At 39.3% G+C, this 20,892-nt stretch overlaps 1 pseudogene; it reads right to left on the reverse strand.

Annotated features, from left to right (window-relative positions):
* Positions 1-2,931: 2,931 nt before the first annotated feature.
* On the reverse strand, positions 2,932-3,652 carry LOC102140509 (putative ferritin heavy polypeptide-like 19; annotated as a pseudogene).
* Positions 3,653-20,892: the final 17,240 nt, after the last annotated feature.

The raw sequence follows: 20,892 nt of genomic DNA on the forward strand, positions 1-20,892 counted from the left end.
ACCAGCAACCCATTTAAAAAATGGACAAAGAACCTGAATAGGCACTTCTCAAAAGAAGACGTATAAATGGCCAACAGGTTCATTTAAAAAATGTTCAACATCATTGATCATTAGGGAAATGCAAATTAAAACCAAAGTGAGATATCAATTCACACCTATTAGAATGGTTTCTATCAAAAAGATGAAAGATAACTTTTGGCAAGGATGTTTAGGGAGCAATTGTGCACTGTTGCTAAGAATGTAAATTAGTACAGCCATTATGAAGAACAGTATAGAGATTCATTAAAAAAAAAAAAAACTTAACATAGAACAATAATCCCACTTCTGGAAATGTATCCAAAGTAATTGAAATCAATATGTGAAAGGGATATTTGCACTCTCATGTTTATTGCAACATTATTCATAATAGCTAAGATACACAATCAACCTAAGTGTCTATCAACAGATGAATGGATAAAGAAAATGCGATATATATACCAAATACGATACTATCCAGCCTTAGGAAAAGAACAAAATTCTGTCATTTGGGGCAACATGGATGAATTTAGAGGACACTATGCTAAGTGGAATAAGCCAGACACAGAAAGACAGATACTGCATGATCTCACTTTTTTGTGGAATCTTAAAAATGTTGAATTTATAAAAGTATAGAGTAGAATGATGCTTACCAGAGGCTAGGGAGTGGGAGAGTGTGAGGCAGTGGGGAGTTGCTGCTTAAAGTATACACTGTTTCAGCTAGACAGGAGTAATACATTTTGAGATATATTGCACAGCAGAGTGACTATATTCAATAATAATATACTGTGTATTTCAAAACAACTAAGAGTAAATTTCAAATGTATCACAAAAATAGTCAAACAAATTGGATGGTGCATATGTTATCTAGTTTATTTTTGTTATTCCACACTGTATACATATATCAAAACATCACATTGTACTTAGTAAAGGTAGTACAATTATGATTTTTCCATTTAAAATAATATTAATAAAAAAGAAACAAGAGTATGTGACTCAGAAGAGTAAAGGATCGGTAGCATTTCCTAGAAACTGAATGGAAAGAACCACAATCCTTATTTTCAAGAAAGTGTTGAAGTACAGTCATGAGGAAATTTGGAAATTAATTATTGCTTAGCTAAACTTGTTTATATTGTATGAAATACCCCAAAGTCATCTGTTAGCTTTAAAAATAACTACCCATGTGTCTTTGAATATAAGATACAAATCTATACATTTTTAACTTTTTTCTTTGTAATGCACACAAGACCCAAAAGAAACAAAATGTATGTTTTTCCCAGACACTGAGGGTTTATATGGGTACAGATTCATTTGGTTACATAAAGAATGAACTGAGAGAGAGTCACAGTATTGAAAAGGGAACAGAAGAAAAAAGAAATACATACAAATACATGTCTATCACTTCTTTGGAAACTCTTTTCAGCACGAAATGTTTTTTTTCTTTTTCCTACACACCCATAAAGATAAGGTAAAAGGCTAACACTTCTTTATATCTTGAAAGAAGGACTAAAGGCCACATTGAAGCGAGGAATTGGCTAATTGTGAGATAAACTTGGGGCAGACACTGGAGGCACAGTCCTGAACAAGGTATTGGTAAAAGTGGAACCTGCAATTCTCCGGGTGTGCAAACACCTCAACCAACCTCAAAATGTTAGCTTACATAGGCTTGGGGCTGGCTATGCCATATTCTGTTACACCCTTTTTCTGATGAGCTTATCCAGTCACATGATTTCAATACCATTTATAGAATGATCTCCCAATGTGTTCATTTCCAAAACTGGCATTCATTTTTCCAGCTACCTGCATGACCTTTTTAAGTGTCTAATAGAAATCTCTGATTATACATTATATGCCTTCCCCAACCCTCCACCCCAGGTGTCCCCCCTGCAAGCTCCCCAGATTTTAAAATATCACCTTTAACCCAGGTGCTCAAGGCCAAACCCCAGAACATAGGTTATTTTCCCCATCTCACATCCCTCATTTCCCATCCATGAGCAATTCTTATTGACTTGTCCAAAATCCATCTGGAACTTGTCTACCTCCCTTCATTTCCTCAGCTACCATCACATTTCAAGCCATGCTAGCCTCTCATCTGCACCAGCTACAATGTCTCTGCCTGGTCTCCACCTTCAACCCTCCCCCACACCCCTACATTCTTCAAAGTAGCCAGAGTTCTACTTTATATTCAATACTATAAACTTGACCCCCAACTTTGACCTTATATTTTTCAGCTCTTCTATTGAGGTAATTTGTTTTTCTTTGGTACCACATCACTTTAATGGAAAAAATGATTCAATCAAAGAGAAAAAAAATAAAAATAAGTAAGTAGAGGTTTTGTAAGGGCAATATGCATGCCCAGTCCTGGCAACCACAGAAATGCATCTCCTGGCAATGGTGAAGCCAGCTTAAGTCTCAGTTTCCATTATCACTATTACTCAGAGTAAGCTTGCCAAAGAGATGCTCTGCCATGTCATCTTGCAAATACCCCATCTTGCTACCCAGAATCAAGAAATGTTAGCATTTGCATATTTAAAAAAGAAAACTTTTCATGTAAAATTAAAGACCTCATTAATTTAATCCCTACCCAATCCCATTCCCTTCACTTTTTCCCCAGAGACAACCACTAGGATGAATTCTAGACCATATTTTACACTTTACCATGCACATGCACCCACAGACACAAGGGCCTAAGACCACCCAGCCCACCCTCCCTACCCCATATATCCACATAGTTTAGAAAGAAAAGATTAATGTGTTTTACAGGGACTCACAGAATACCTTCCACCTCCATCCTTAGAGACCCTGAGCTGCATGCAGATGGAGTAGCCCTAGGTGTAGAGACTGCTGGACACCCTTTTTAAACTTGCATGGGGATTTGCCCTAGCTCGTAAAAGGTGAGAGTTTTGCAGGCACGCCTCAACTGGACACCTTCATTGCTTTGAGAACCAGATAACTTGATTGCCAACAATGGTAAAACTGAAAGGAAAAAACTGAAGAGAACATTCTGAAAGGGCAACATGCACGCCCCGCCTGGTGGCCCGACCCGGAAAAGGCACCTCGTGGCTGTGGGGCCTGTCTGGGCTCAGGTCTCTTTCTTGCTGTGACTCAGGGAGAGCTTGTTAAACAGGTTCTCAGCCAGGCCGGCTTCCGGGGCCCACATCTTTTCCAGGTTGCTCACATAGCCACCCAGCTCTTTGATGGTCTTGACCTGATGGTGTAGGTAGTGGCTCTCCAGGAAGTCGCACAGCTGGGCTCGCCCTTCTCCAGGGCCAGCTGGTGCAGCTCCAGGAGGCTGTAGTTGACGCTCTTCTCCAGGTGGAAGGCATAATCCATGGCCTCAAGCCCGCTCTCCCAGCCTTAGCGCTTTGGCTCCCTGATGTCATGAAGGCAGGTGAGGCCACTGAGCTGGTTCTGCAGCCTCATCAGTTCCTGCGCATGCTCCATCTTCTCGTCTGACTGGCGCAGGAGGTAGCGGCCAAAGTGCTCCAGGGCCATGTCGTCTCGTTCAAAGTAGAAAGCCATGGACAGGTACACATAGGAGGCGTGGAGCTCCAGGTCGATGTGGCTGTTGACGGCGGCCTCGCAGTTGGTGTGGTAGTTGTAGCGCACCTGCAACAGCGGGGCAGTGGTCATCGCAGGCAGCGCGGACGGCGAACACATAGGCAAAGGCAGTAGTGCAGGCAGCGGCAGCGGTGGCGAGGAATGGTAGATGGTGAATGGCGGGTGTGTGACCGAACCGGAAGTGGGCAGTGCAGACTGTTAGGAGGGAAGGGGGATGCTTCGGGGCTGGTTGGTTTGAATGAGGAACAGACTTCAGGGGCGAGATGTGGGGCTCCAGCATCGAGTTCCATGAGTTCCACCTGAAATCTTGGCGACTGGACTTTAACCTGACCTTTTTACCTATAAAGTATTTTTAAAGTTATTTATGAATATAAGTGCAACCACTTTGAGTGAATCACCTGGTTGATTTCTTAAACTTATTACAGTATTGTCAAAATGTGATTGTTTTGTCAAATGTACTGCTTTTTGTGATGTCATTAGTTATACTTAATATCACAAAGCTTTATTTGAATGGCACATATCCTCAGTGAATTCAGCATCCATATTAATAACACTTCCCATAACCTCCTTACTCACTGCCTAGACCTTATTAACTTTAGCAACCTTCATTTTTCTCTTTCTACTCATGGTCAAGTTCCCACTTCTCTGGCAGCAGAGCACCCCCTCCAAAATATCAAACAGTGAGCTTTTCCACCTTTCCATGTTTCTCACTCTTTGAACTTGTTCTTCATTCCTTTTTCTCTCTAGTATCTTAATCTTTCAGCAGCATCCTAGAAACACTTTTTTTTCAAGTCATCCTGCCTGGACCCCCAAATGGACAATTCCAAGATCTCTTCCCTGACACGCTAGATTTACTCACCCCTTTCACCTAGATTGCAAATTTCCTCTTCTTGGGTAAGTACAGACTTAAAAGCCTTGGGTGAATTCTTAGAGAAAGCACAACACCTTCAACTTCCTTTACTTCCATTGCCACTCAGTAAGCCTTTTTAAATTTAATCCTTCTTTTAGGTTCTGTGAAATGAGTCATATTAGCATTGTGAATTTAGGCATTTTTTTTTTTTTTTTTTTTTTTTTTTTTTTTTTTTTTTTTTTTTTTTTGAGACGGAGTCTCGCTCTGCCGCCCAGGCTGGAGTGCAGTGGCGCGATCTCGGCTCACTGCAAGCTCCGCCTCCTGGGTTTACGCCATTCTCCTGCCTCAGCCTCCCGAGTAGCTGGGACTACAGGTGCCGCCACCTCGCCCGGCTAGTTTTTTGTATTTTTAGTAGAGACGGGGTTTCACCGTGTTAGCCAGGATGGAGGCAATTCTTGGTCTATATTTTCAGCATACTGCTACTTCATTAAAGGTATGTAGATACAGAACAAATGCAATAAGCGTTTTTTATTCCCTTCTTAGGAAGGAAGAGAGACATTGGATTCTGTGTCAAATAGACCTCAGCTGGAAGCTTGACTTCACCTATTTCAAGTTGTGTGAACTTGCATTAGTGTTTTACTCCTAGGAAGAATAGTACCAATAATGAGTTTTAAGTAATAAATTAGATGATGCATTAAACATGAGGCTTATACAGCACTTAGTTTAATGATTGCAATCCATGTGTGATAGCTATTATTTTTAAAAGTAGGCTGTCCCTGAGAAAGTTGTCTAATCATTATATAAATGCTCACCTTAGTTTTTTAAGTTTAGACTCTATGTTATAATTCCAAAAAGGCAAATATAATACCTTTATTTTCTTTCCTCTTACTCTGTCCTTTTTTTATTTTCAGCTAATCGCTAAAATCTCCTTTATGTTATTTCTGGTGGAAGTGTTAGAAAATGCAATCCTATGGCTCAAGCCTGTAATCCCAGCACTTTGGGAGGGCGAGATGGGCGGATCACGAGGTCAGGAGATCGAGACCATCCTGGCTAACACGGTGAAACCCCGTCTCTACTAAGAAATACAAAAAATAGCCGGGCGAGGTGGCAGCGCCTGTAGTCCCAGCTACTCGGGAGGCTGAGGCTGGAGAATGGCGTGAACCCGGGAGGCGGAGCTTGCAGTGAGCTGAGATCCGGCCACTGCACTCCAGCCTGGGCTACAGAGCGAGACTCCGTCTCAAAAAAAAAAAAAAAAGAAAATGCAATCCTAAAATATGAATAGCTTTTGCAATCAATAAATCCCAAAGATTAGTCTGACAAAGTGACAAACTTCAAAGAGTAGCTTATAAAAAGGATAAACTTATATAGACATTTCTTATATTGTTGTCCTGAATTGTTATTTAGTTCTGAGTGTGTCTATCTTGTTTCTCTGCCAAAATTGTAAACTTCTTTTTTTTTTTTTTTTTTTTTTTTTTTTTGAGACTGAGTCTGGCTCTGTCGCCCAGGCTGGAGTGCAGTGGCTGGATCTCAGCTCACTGCAAGCTCCGCCTCCCGGGTTTACACCATTCTCCTGCCTCAGCCTCTGGAGTAGCTGGGACCACAGGCGCCCGCCACCTCGCCCGGCTAGTTTTTTTTTTTGTATTTTTTAGTAGAGACGGGGTTTCACCGTGTTAGCCAGGATGGTCTCGATCTCCTGACCTTGTGATCCGCCCGTCTCAGCCTCCCAAAGTGCTGGGATTACAGGCTTGAGCCACCGCGCCCGGCTAAAATTGTAAACTTCTTAAGGTCAGGATCCTTAGATTATGTCTGTCTGTTTCTATTGCAGATCTTTCTCTTCTATAGGCTTAATAAGGATGATGTCAGAAGTATATCTTATTTTAAATTGTTTTATTTTATTTCAATATAGTAGTATAGTAGTAGATACTGTTTTAAATTATTTAAAGAACAGTATTTCTAACTTTAGTCTATTGAATTCAGATCCACTAAATGCTGGTACTGGCATTCTGTACTTTATTTTGAAAAATTTGATAGTTCACAAAGCTGAATTTGTTTTTATTTGAGGAAATGAAGGAATCAAATATGCAATGTATAGTGGATTTGAGTGATCTTTTAGAAGTTTGTTACTTCCCTGTGGACATCAGAAATAAAGTCTGATTGAGAAGGTAAAATTAAAATCACACGTAACTACCAACCGCTCACATGGCAAAGAACTGGAGAAGAAGGATGCATAATGATTATTTTAAACAAATACTTAATTCATTTGGCAAGCTAGAGCTTACAAGGGCCCAAACCTAAGTTATGAATTTGAAAGACAATAAATAATTGTAAATTTTTCTTCTCTGGTGTTTACATAGTTGGGCTGATACCTTCCTACCCTTACCCTGAAGGGGGCCAGCCCCTCCACACCTGTGGGCATTTCTCGTCAGATGGAACGAGAGACTTGAGAAAAGAGACACAGAGACAAAGTATAGAGAAAGAAAAGTGGGCCCAGGGAGCCAGCGCTCAGCATATGGAGGACCCGCGCCGGCACCAGTCTCTGAGTTCCCTCAGTATTTATTGATCATTATCTTTAACATCTCAGAGAGGGGGATGTGGCAGGACAATAGGGTAATAGTGGGGAGAGGGTCAGCAGGAAAACATGTGAACAAAGATCTCTGTGTCATAAATAAGTTTAACGAAAGGTGCTGTGCCTTGATGTGCGTGTATACAAACATCTCCACAAACATTTCCGTGCATTAAAGAGCAGCACTGCCACTAGCACGTCTCACCTCCTGCCCTAAGGCGGTTTTCTCCTATCTCAGTAAATAGAACATACAATCGGGTTTTACAACGAGACATTCCATTGCCCAGAGAGGAGCAGGAAACAGATGCCTTCCTCTATCTCAACTGCAAAGAGGCCTTCCTCTTTTACTAGTCCTCCTCAGCAGAGAACCTTTATGGGTGTCGGGCTGGGGGACAGTCAGGTCTTTCCCTTCCCACGAGGCCATATTTCATACTATCACATGGGGAGAAACCTTGGACAACACCTGGCTTTCCTAGGCAAAGGTCCCTGCCGCCTTCCACAGTGTTTGTGTCCCTGGGTACTTGAGATTAGAGAATGGTGATGACTTTTAACAAGCATACTGCCTTCAAGCACTTGTTTAACAAAGCACATCCTGCATAGCCCTAAATCCATTAAATCTTGAGTAAACACAGCACATGTCTCTGCAAGCACAGGGTTGGGGGTAGGGTTACAGATTAACAGCATCTCAAGGCAGATGAATTTTTCTTAGTACAGAACAAAATGGAATCTCTTATGTCTACTTCTTTCTACATAGACACAGTAACAGTCTGATCTCTCTTTTCCCCACATTACCCTACCCTGCTACATGTCTACAATAATATTCATTCTTACCTTCATTTATCAAATTTGTTTATTATATGAGAATTAGGCTGGTATCTCCTAGCATTTATTGAATAATCAAACCTATCACTTCCACCTTTGATGGGGGTATTGTGTTCTCATAAGGAACTCTTCAACTTCCACATATATACATGGGGACTGGCTCCTGAAAAGTAATAGAAATAAAGCTCTTTTCATTGTATTAAATGATTGAACCCCTTATTTTCTCTGGCTAATTATCTATTTTAGGGTGGAAAGAAATCAGGTTTCACTGTGCCTCTCTGATGTACAATAGACATGTGCTTGGTATACAGTTAGATCACAATTGCCCTTAAGGAGTGATTTTAAGTCCTATATATTTATGCCACTCAACAACTTGTGACACTGTGGTTCAATAGATTATTACAGTATTATGGAGTGTACTATCAGCTTTAGGGCGATGGCTGGCCTAAAGTAGAGGATTATATGGACATACACAACTAAAGGAAATTTTAGCAGAGAAAATTTGCTACAGCCTACTCTAACCTATTTTCAACACCCAAACATATACTCATTTAAAGCAATTTTAATATGAATATGGTGAATCTAGTTAGCAATATTTAATAATTACAGTGTTTGTTTTCACTAGGATTGTTATGAATACAAAATGCTTTTCCCTCAAATTGTTAGAAAGGCTGAGATACGATACTTTATTTCTTTAGTGGGATGTAATGTTATTCCAAAAGTTAAGTGCTGTGTTCCTGGACCAAAAAAAAAAAAAGGAATCAGCAAAGTAAATTATTAAGAATCTCACAGATTTCACTTTTTGTTAAATTATAAACTACAGAATTGGCTACTTCATTATCTTTCAATTACTTCCTGTGTTGTCAACTTCTTCGTGATGCAAATATTTGTTGAATGATGTTGTAAATTTTTCTTACTTAAAGGCATAGTTTTTATTATACACACTAAAGATTCCGTAGTTACTCTAATGATAGAATGAAAAGAGGTCAATATCCTCAATCTCTGTTTAAATGATCAGAGATTAGGAGTGCATGGCAGGGGTATCACTGCCCATGGAATCCAATTCCATTTGGTTTCTGGCTTTTACATCCTTCCAGAGCTGAATTTATCACCACATCTGCTACACAACTGACAAAGCTGTGGATACTATGTCAGGCCAAGATAGAAAATCAGACTATAACTACTTCAAGAAACATGAAGGCATATATTTATGTTTCCTTTATTAGAGGCCCCAGTGCAAGTGTTCCTACCCTCGTTTCAGTGGTTGGAGCCCAAGGTTTCAAAGTGAATATTTCTTTGTTCATAAAATTGCTGAATGTCAGTATGGAAATAAGACACGATTATCAAAGTGTCACTTCAGCATGAGGGAAAAAAAGACACACAATTAGAAGACTTTAACTCTAGACCTCACTCTTAACCTTAGATAACACAGTTATTTGAAGTTTTCTCAGCTATAAAATGGAAATAATATTTTTTAAATCTTTATGCCATTAGCATCAAAAAGAAAAAATAATTATGCAAAGATGAATGGGCTTTGAAAACTTTAAGAGGCTACACAAATAAAATTATATATCAGGCTCTCCTAAACTCCTTTGCTTTCTATAAACTATAGATTGGAGGTCACACTGTTTTCTGAAGTCTCACTGGTATTAAAAATCCAAATAGGCCGGGCGCGGTGGCTCAAGCCTGTAATCCCAGCACTTTGGGAGGCTGAGGCGGGCGGATCACGAGGTCAGGAGATCGAGACCATCCTGGCTAACACGGTGAAACCTTGTCTCTACTAAATATACAAAAAATTAGTCGGGCGTGGCGGCGGGCGCCTGTAGTCCCAGCTACTCGGGAGGCTGAGGCAGGAGAATGGCGTGAACCCAGGAGGTGGAGCTTGCAGTGAGCCGAGATTGCGCCACTGCACTCCAGCCTGGGCGACAGCGAGACTCCATCTCAAAAAAAAAAAAATCCAAATAGATTAAACGCTGCTCCTGTTTGCCTGTATGACAACTGATACCAATGTGGGTAATTACAATGTTGAGAAACTCACATAATTTCTCCAAGAAAGCATATTTTACTGGGATTTGCCATTCCTAATAAACAAAAGAGGGCTTACTATTGACTCTGATTTTGCAAACATATTTCTTCATGTTAAGCAATAGCTAAGATTGAGTGTGATTAAGTTGGAGGCTATCACACTGGATTAATGTGATCAAAATGTTTCTTTTTCACCATGGCTTCTTTCCTTTCTGTGTCTGTTACACCATTCTTTATTACATCTCTTCCTCCTTCTCTTCCATAAATCTACTGGCACACCCTGTTTTATTTTGCTTCACTTTATTGTGCTTTGCAGACATTGTGTTTTATACAAATTGACTGTGGCAAACCTGCATTGAGCACATCTCTTGGCACCATTTTTCCAATAGCATGTGCTCACTTCCTGTCTGTCATATTTTGACATTTCTCACAGTATTTCAAACCTTTTTATTATTATTAGATTTGTTATGGTGATCTGTGATCAGTGATCTTTTATATTACTATTGTAATTGTTTTGCGACACCATGAACCATGTCCATATAAGATGCGAACTTAATCAATACATGTTGTGTCTGTTCTGACTGCTCCACTAATTAACCATTCCCCCATCTCTCTCCCTCTCATAGGGCCTCCCTATTTTCTGAGATACATATTGAAATTAGGCCAATTAATAACCCCACAATGGCCTCTAAGTATTCAAGTGAAAAGAAGAGTCACATGTCTCTCACTTTAAATAAAAAGTTAAGATATTATTAAGCTTAGCGGGGAAGGCAAGTCAAAAGCTGATATAGTCCAAAAGCTAGGTCTCTTGTGCCAAACAGTTAGCCAAGTTGTGAATTCAAAGGAAAGGTACTTGAAGGAAATTAAAAGTGCTACTCTAGTGAATACAGCAATGATAAGAAAGTGAAACAGCCTTATTGCTGATATGCAGAAAGTTTGAGTGGTCTCAATAGAATATCAAAACCAGCCACAATGTGCTCTTAAGCCAAAGCCTAATCCAGAGCAAGGTCCTAAATCTCATCAATTTTGTGAAGAGAGAGAGGTAAGAAAGCCTCAGAAGGAAAGTTGGAAGCTAGCAGAGGTTGATGTCTGAGGTTTAAGGAAGAAGCCGTCTTTATAAGTGCAAGATGAGGCAGCAAGTGCTGATGCAGAAGCTGCAGCAAATTATCCGAAGATTTAACTAAGATAACTGATGAAGACAGTTATAGTAAACAACAGATTTACAATACAGATAAAACAGCCTTATACTGGAAAAAGATGTCATCTATGACATATCTAGAGAGAAGAAGTTAATGCTTGACTTCAAAGCTTCAATGGACAGACTACTTCTGTTGTGAGGAGCTAATGTAGCTGACGACTTTAAGTGGAAGCCAGTGCTCATTTACTATTCCAAAACTCCTAGGCCCCTTAAGAATTATGTGAAATATAACCTCCCAGTGCTCTATAAATAGAATAACAAAGCCTGGGTAGTAGCACATCTGTTCACTGACTATTTTAAGCCCACTGTTGAGCTCTAGTACTCAGAAAAACAGATTTCTTTCAGAATATTACTGCTTGTTGACAGTATACCAGGTCACCCAGAGCTCTCTGATGGAGATGTACAAGTAGGTTAATGTTGTTTTTATGCCTACTAACACACCATCCATTCTGCACCCTGTGAATCAAGGAGCAATTTTGACTTATTATTTGTCTTATTATTTAAGAAATGTGTTTTGTAAGGCCATAGCTGCAATAGAAAGTGATTCCTCTGATAGAACTGGGCAAAGAAGATTGAAAACTTTCTGGAAATAATTTACCATTATAGCTTTCATTAAGAACATTCATGATTCCTGGGAGAAGGTCAAAATATTATTAATAGGAGTATGAGAGAAGGTGATCCCAGCCTTTATGGATGACTTTGAGGGGTTCAAGACTTCAGTGGAGAAGTTACTGCAGATGTGGTAGAAATGGCAAGAGAACCAGAAGTGGAGCCTGAAGATGTGACTGAATTACTACAATCTCATGATAAAACTTGAATGGATAAGGAGAGTTGCTTCTTATGGATGAGCAAAGAAAGTGGTTTCTTGAGATTGAATTTACTCCTGGTGAAGCTGTGAACATCGTTGAAATGACCAAAAAAAAAAAAAAAAAGATTTAGAATATTACAGAAACGTAGTTAACAAAACAGTGGCAGGATTCGAAAAGATTTACTTAAATTTTGAAAGAAGTTATATTGTGGGTAAAATGCTATCAAATAGTATCACATGCTACAGAGAAATCTTTTGTGAAAGGAAGAGTCCATTGATATGACAAGCTTCATTGTTGCCCTATTTTAAGAAACTACCATAGCCAATCCCCCAACCTTCAGCAACCACCACCCTGATTGATCAACAGCAATCAACATCGAGGCAAGACCTCTCGCCACCAGCAAGATTACAAGTTGCTGAAAGACCAAATGATTGTTAGCATTTTTTGGCAACAAATTATTTTTAAATAAAGTATATACATTTTAAATATAATGCTATTACACGCTTAAGAGACTACAGTATAGTGTAAACATAACTTTTATATGCACTAGGAAATCAAAAAGTTTATGTGACTTGCTTTATTGTGATATTTGTTTTATTGTGGTGGTCTGCAACCAAACATGCAATATCTCCAAGGTATGCCTTTATGTTGAGTATCAATTGTGTGATGCCCATGGCATTGGGCAATTGTATAAAGTCATCCTTTAATACTCACAAAAGTGTATTTGAGTTTGATAGTATGGTTTCCTTTTTACAGATGAGAAGATATGCACCAGGAAGTGCCAGGTTACATAACCAAAATGTGGAAAAGCAGGTATTCATGTACATGATTTCTGATCCTAATATATTGCTATTTTTATAAAGCATGCATATTAATCAACGAATTTTTATAATAGAGAAAAACCTAGCTCATTGATTTTTCTTTCAGTGACATGGAAGACTTAAATATCCTTTTTTGTTTGTCTAGGACATCATAGCTCTTCCAACGAACCAGTGTCCACTGAGGCATCTCAAACTGCAGGTTGGCTTACCTGCTTTGTTAATTTACAGGATAAGTTCATTAATCTATTTACTCAAATATTTGAGTTTCTATTATATTTTAAATGCTGTGATGCATATTAAGACACAATGAGATAAAGGAGATAATTAACACACTGGCACATATAATGTTAAAAGTAAATGACACATAGCCTTTGCTTTGTATGTGATTATAATAGAAATGATTAAAAGACATGTATTATAGTATTGGAAATGATGTGATACATTCTATTTATCAGGAAGAAGTGGGCTAGAACTTTTTGTGAAGGAGAGACCATTTCTATCAGGGACAGCTTTGCACTGGTTATAAAAGGAGATAAGGATAGAAGGGGTTTTGATTTTTAAAATTTGAGAGAAATGCTATAGAATATTAACAAATCTGATAATTTATAGAAGCTTCTCTTCCTCAGTTATTAATAATTCATTCAGTAAATACTTTTTGAGCATCTACTTTGTGCTCTGCACTTTCTAGGTACTGGGATTTCAGAGGCTAATTAAACAGACTAAGTCTTGGTTTTCATAGAACATTTAGCTTAGAAAAGAAGAGGGAGCGGCCAGGCGTGGTGGCTCACGCCTGTAATCTCAGCACTTTGGGAGGCTGAGGCAGGCAGATTTCTTACACTCAGGAGTTCAAGACCAGCTTGGGCAACATGGTGAAACCCTGTCTCTAAGGAAAGTAGCCAGGCATGGTGGTGCATGCCTGTAGTCCCAGCTACTTGGGAGGCTGAGGTGGGAGGATTGCTTGAACCTGGGAGGTCAAGGCTGTAGTGACCTGAGATTGCACCCCTGCACTCCAGCCTAGGTGACAGAGTGAGACCCTGCTGAGAGAAAAAAAAAAAAAAGAAGAGGGGAAATAAATACACATAAAACATCTCATAGAGATAAATGTAATATAAAAAATAAAACAGGATGTAGTAGGGTTCTCCAAAGAAACAGAACCAATAGAAGATAGATAGGGAGGGAGGGAGGGAGATAGATACATAGACAGATTTATTATACGAATTGGCTCATCATGTCATTCTGGAGGCCAAGAACTGCCAACTGCAAGCCTGAAGACCAGAAAGGCCAGTGGTCTAAGTCCCAGTCTGAGTCCAAAGGCCCAGGAACCTGGAGCTCTGAAGTCCTACGGCAAGATAAGATGGATGTCCCAGCTCAAACAGAATTCACTGTTCCTCCCCCATTTTGTTCTATTTGGGACATCAATGGATTGGATGATGCCCATCCATATTGGTAAGGGTGATCTTTACTCAGTCTACCAATTCAAATGCTAATCTCTTCCAGAAACCCCTTCACAGATACATCCAGGAATAATGTTTTACCAACTATTTGAGCACTTCCTAGCCCAGTCAAGTTGACACATAAAATTAACCATCACACAGGATAAGGCTGTAGAGAGTGGTGGATGGTGATAATCTGGGTAAAGTGGTCAGAGAGGGACTCTCTGAAAGTGACGTCTGAAAGATTACTGAATAAAGTTAACCAAATGAACATTTAGGAATGGAATACTGCAGGCAGAAGAAAGAGCAAAATTCAAAGGCTCTCAAATGAGATAGTTCTCATTCTTGATGGGAACTTTAGTTTTTATTCTAAATGTTCTGGAGGGCCTTCTGAGGATTGTAATAGAGGATGAAGTCTACCTTAAAATTATGTGTGTGTGTGTATATACATGTATATGTATATATATAAATAATGTGGATATGCATGTAATGTGGATATATATACACAATGGGGATACATATATAATATGGATATATATAATGTGGATATATAAATATATATATTTTTGTATAATATATTTTTATAAATATATATTATAAATATATATATTTATATTAATATAATGTATCTATATATAAAATATACTATAAATATAATTTATATTAATAATATATTTTATTTCTATATATTATATTAATATAATATATTTTATATATAAATATATTATAAATACATATTTATATGATATATATTTCTATTTATAAAATATATAAATATATATTTATGTATTTTTCACATTTTTATATATCCACATTATATATATATATATATAGTGGATAAAGAGCAAACAAAGCCTGTTTCACCCTTTCATCTTCATGAAAACCTACCTTTGGTTGACTTTCTAGTTCTGTGTCCCATGAAACCTGACACAAGTGGAATACCAGCATTGTTACTAGACAACTTTATATTGTTAAACATGACTTCTTACTGGCAAACTGCATCTGGACCAGAAGGATTGTAATATGACACTTGAGTGTGATGAATTTTGTAACTGGTTATGTCTATTTCCAGGATCCTGGAATGCTGCTCTCAAGTATTGGTACAAGAGATACTGACCCAGGCCGGGCGCGGTGGCTCAAGCCTGTAATCCCAGCACTTTGGGAGGCCGAGACGGGCGGATCACAAGGTCAGGAGATCGAGACCATCCTGGCTAACATGGTGAAACCCCGTCTCTACTAAAATTACAAAAAACTAGCCGGGCGAGGTGGCGGGCGCCTGTAGTCCCAGCTACTTGGGAGGCTGAGGCAGGAGAATGGCGTAAACCCGGGAGGCGGAGCTTGCAGTGAGCTGAGATCCGGCCACTGCACTCCAGTCTGGGCAACAGAGCGAGACTCTGTCTCAAAAAAAAAAAAAAAAAAAAGAGATACTGACCCCTATGGAGCATTGGACTTCTAAGACAGGATTACCTCCACATTCTCCTACGTGATCCTACCACTTCATAGTAGAATTTGTACTTTTAGGACAAAGAAAACTAGCTAGCCCTATACTACTACAAACACTCTCATATAAAAGACACACCTAACACAGCCCTTCTGGCATATTGTGTTTCCTACCCTATATCCTTCTAGGTGGATCTAAGGTCAAGTATGGTCAATTGCTTTCTGTAAGATAAACTGACTATTTGAGCCTGTGGAGTATCTCTGGTGGATACTGCATATAGTAAATACAAAATAGCTTATAGTAACATATATAAAAGGCATCAAACCCAATTTTGAATCTTGTAGACTGCTTATTAAAGGATATAAAATCTAAAGTATGAATAGAAGCAAATTACACAAAGGAGTTGTAAAAGAAGTTGTCAGTTTAAGAGATGTAGGTGTGAGATTAAACAGAGTAAATGGGATGAGGAAGACAAACATGTTGAGTATTACTTAAAACACAAGTAATGTCTGCCTCATATAAAATAATTTAGAAGTGACAAATGGACTATGAAATACAGAGATAGGCATGCTCAGGCTGACTTTTTGTCAGATATGTCTCCTGTTCAAAGAAATCGAACATTGAATGTATAAAGGTGAACACTGCTGTATGAAACACAAGACTTTGATGAAAAAACCACAGAAACCAGATAACATTGATCCAGAAGGTATAATATTGACCCCTCTGATGTATAAATAAGGGAATTTCCTAGATTTTGAAAACATCAAATCATTTCTCTAGAATATTAGATTAAATTTTTCAATAGAAAGCAACTGAAAAAAAAATTAGTTTCCTTGTCTGAAAATACAAAATCTTACTAAAATTAATCATAAAATTGGCCTTGGTGGGGAGAGAAATGAAACAGGATCACATGGCCAGAGTGAAGTCCTAACAATAGGGAAGATCACAGAGGTAAGAAAAAATGTGTTGAATAGAGTCTGGAATGCAGGAGTATGTATATGTGGCTGTGTGGTAGTGTGTGTGTGTGTGTTTTTGTGTGTGTGTGTGTATGTGTAGGTAAGTTTGGTAAGTTTAGATGAGCCTGGAAGATTAACAAGAGTGTGAATTTCACCAGATCTTCATGTTACAAAAATATGCTCAAGGAGAAGACTATTTTGGAAACCATTACAGAAATACAATAAGATATAGGGGTGACACGAACTTCAAGTTATGGTGGTGGGTTTTGAGGGAAATTCTGGGACTTGGCTTACAAAATTACATAGAAAAGACCTAGTTCTTCAGGCATATGATGCTTTCGGGCAAGCTTCACTACAAACAAAATATTTTCACATAAACAGATATACGTTCCCTCTTGCTAGGATGAAATATATAAATATACTTCCATTTACAGATGGATTCCTTCATTATGGGAGACAGAAATACACTTCAAATCTGTGTTACAAACTTCTCACGCAAACAATTTACTTTCCTCAGAGAGTTTTACCTGTTATTTTGAAAATATAAAGAAATTGCTTGATATCTTCAATTTATGAGTGAATTTTACATTTCTACTCATGAAATGCAAAGATCAACTGCACTTGAACAGATATATGAAGATATTGAGGTTGCTTTGTAGCTTTGTTTATACAGGCCTATTTTGCAAACTAGGTTTGTCAAGGACTTGAAGTTCCCTGCTATTCTGTATCTGTGTTATATGATATGAAAATAGTCATTTGTGGTAAATGTTTATGAATATAGTAAAAATCTTTATATATACTCCATCTGGAAGTATAAAACTGTAAAACTAAAGTTTAACTGATAATTTTGTTAAGTAATTTTCAGTCTGGTTTTATTTATTTTTATTTATTACTATTATTTTGCTTTATTTTTGAGACAGTCTTGTTCTGTCACCCAGGCTGGAGTGTAGTGGCTCGATATTGGCTCACTGCAACCTCCACTTCCTGGGTTCAAGCAATTCTTGTGACTCAGCCTTCTGAGTAGCTGGAATTATAGGCACAAGCCACCACACCCGACTAATTGTTTTGTATTTTTAGTAGAGATGGGGTTTCACTATGTTGGCCAAACTGGTCTTGAACTCCTGACCTCAAGTAATCCACCCACCTCGGCCTCCCAAAGTGCTGGGATTACAGGCCTGAGCCACCGTGCCCAGCCTCAGTCTGGTTTTAGAACCTTAAAAAGGGAAATAACAATTTCTTTGTTAAGTGGGCCAACATTGAGGAGTTGATGTCAGCAACATGGCAGACTAGGAGGTCCGAATGTTGACCTCCCCAGAAAAATAATGATTAAACAACTACTTACTGGCAAAAACAGCTCTGGGAGAGTTCTAGAATACAAGGAAAAAGCTGCAGCAACCAAATGGAGCACAAAATCTTAAGATGACAGCATAAAAATGTATAGGAAGCATTTTCCAATATCACCGCCTCCCCCAGTCTGGCACAGGTTGAAGCCAAGAGGAATTCCACTGGCCATGATAGTTCCCCATGGGAGAAAAGGAGAGGCTCTCTCGCTACTGAGGACCCTTTTAGTCATCACCAATGCTGACTCCAGCTGATGGAGCTGCACAGAGTTCATACTGCTCAGAGAAGGACCCATTTTTGTCTATCAACTCTGCACTAGCATTCCAACATACATCCCCAGGTACTTTCACCTCTGCCCCTCGCATGCCCATGCCCCAGACTCCAGCATCACCAATGTTCCACTGAGGCCTGTGCCCCAGAAACCAGCACCACTTGCTGCCACAGTTGTGCCTGCATCCCAGACCCTGGCACCACCACTGTTCTATGCATGCCCATACCTTGGGCCCCACTGCCACAGCCACTCTTTATGTGCCTACTTCCCAGACCAGCATTACCACTGTGTACACTCACACCCTGGACCCTAGCTCTAAGATGGACACCCTCAGTGGTGACTCCCCCTATGGTGGAAAATAGGACACCAGAAACCCTCACTGTTACTGCAGACACATACAGCCTTGACCACCAAGATTCCTGTACTCTTCACTAATGTCCTCAGCTGATGGACCTTCCTAGGTTTTATGCTGCTGCACCAAGACCAGGGGGCAGAACCACTGCACCTCACCTGGCTAGCAGCCTCACACCCACCCATAGATGAAGGTCTTTCCCCCGCTGAAATCAAAAAAGAATACCCCTAAAAAGTTTCATCAGTATGAACACTTAAAACATGCAGAAATATTGTTGGAAGTGGGAACATGAAAGGAGTTACTCTATTGCTAGAAGTTCTCGATCAATGGATGACAGTTAATGCTTTGGATTTCTACAAGCAGATCAGAATTCTATGCTGAAGCAAGCTGTTCAGTCTTGTCTTCAGGTCTAATATCTGAGTATCATGGAGCAGGTGGTACATATTAGTACCACCTGGATTATTAACATTATAATAATCCAGTCAAAGTTTTTATTCCAAAATACATTGACTATTTGATGACCTAGCTTTAGGATTATATTGACCATGAAACTTTTTTTCTTCTAATATTGGTGTCCTATTTTCCAAGAATTTTATATCTGTGGCCAAGACTACTAAGTGTCTGTTCAAAGTTTATGCCCATATTTCTTACTAGCACTTTGGTTCTGTGGTGTAACCACAAGAAAAGTCCCATGGCAACATCTTCTTCAAGTGAAGGATGGTTCTCAGGGTGACTTCGGACCAGTTGAGTTCTTTCTCCTTTCTCATTTGTAGTTCTGAAAAATAACTGTAGACGGTGCTGGGAATGCAACATCTTCAGATAGGGCTCTGTTCCAGTGGCCCTAGAAACAGGATGTCCTTCAATACTTCAGCCCAGTGATTATTCCATCTCTGAGGTATAAAACCCAGGTCAAGCTGCTTTCTGGGGTCCCTCTGCTGTGGTGAAAGTGGAGTACATGCAGACAAAACTCCATCTACCACAGGCAGCTTTCCTGAGCCTTAGGGGGCTGGCTCACGGTGAATCCTAGGCTTTTATGGTCCCTTGCTGCCTATCTGTAAGGAATAAACCCTCTTCTGTAACTCATTGTGTACATGGACATTCTGTCTCACTGAACTCAGACAAGTTGGTAACCAGTGCACAGTGAATCTACTTCATGGTAAGTACCTTATTTTATTTGTTCAAGAGTTCAATTTAACTGATAGGCAAGCATTGGCACCACTTCAAGAATTCATTGAGAAACTCTAATTGAAAGACAGATAAATGTTTCTTCTAGAACAGTTACTCTCTTGCTTCATCTACAGCTAGAGTTAGCTCAATGCTAATCTGTTATCAACTAGTGTTGTCATTTGAGTTGTGTCTCGCTAAAATTTGTATATTGAACTCCTATAGCCCCAGAACCTCAGAATGTGGTCTTATTTGGAAATAGGGTCATTGCAGATGTAATCAAGTTAAGATGTGGTCACTAGGGTAGACCCTAATTCAGCCTGGTATCCTTACAAAAAGAAGACATTTGGGGCCGGGCGCGGTGGCTCAAGCCTGTAATCCCAGCACTTTGGGAGGCCGAGGCGGGCGGATCACAAGGTCAGGAGATCGAGACCACAGTGAAACCCCGTCTCTACTAAAAATACAAAAAATTAGCCGGGCGCGGTGGCGGGCGCCTGTAGTCCCAGCTACTCAGGAGGCTGAGGCAGGAGAATGGCGTGAACCCAGGAGGCGGAGCTTGCAGTGAGCCGAGATCGCGCCACTGCACTCCAGCCTGGGCAACAGCGTGAGACTCCGTCTCAAAAAAAAAAAAAAAAAAAAAAAAAAAAAGAAGACATTTGGACAGAAAGACATACACCTGGGGAGAAGTCCACATAAACATCAAGGCAGAGATCAAGATGATGCATCTTCAAGTCAAAGGGAGTGGCCTAAAACAGATCCCTCCCTCATAGAACTCTAAAGGAACAAAACATAGCAAAACTTTGATTTTGGACTTGTAGCCTCTAAAACTGTGAGATAATAAATTTATGTTGTTCTAAACCATCCAGATTGTGTTACTTTGTTGTAGTAACCCTTAGGAAACAAATACAATTAATTATACAAAGTTAGAGAAAACAGGATACAAAGAAACCCATTATCTGTGCCTACTGATAAAAATGTTTCCATTGGTAGTTTGGCTTCAGAGCAAGAACTTAAAAACATAGCTAATTTTGACATATTCCGTGGCCTGTTAATGTCATGAAGTTATACTTGGTTGTAATATATGATGACTACATGTAGTTTATTAGTTTAGATATTGCTCCTTTGCTGAATAAATTGATTGAGTCTATTTCAGGTGACAGCATAATTGATAATGAGAATTTCCACCAAATGATTAGCAGGTTTCCAAATCAAACTTTCTAACAACACGATCACATAATCAGATAGGTTTAATTCTACTTCAATTTTACAA

This window comes from Macaca fascicularis, chromosome X (assembly GCF_037993035.2).
Source record: "Macaca fascicularis isolate 582-1 chromosome X, T2T-MFA8v1.1".
Taxonomy (NCBI): domain Eukaryota; kingdom Metazoa; phylum Chordata; class Mammalia; order Primates; family Cercopithecidae; genus Macaca; species Macaca fascicularis.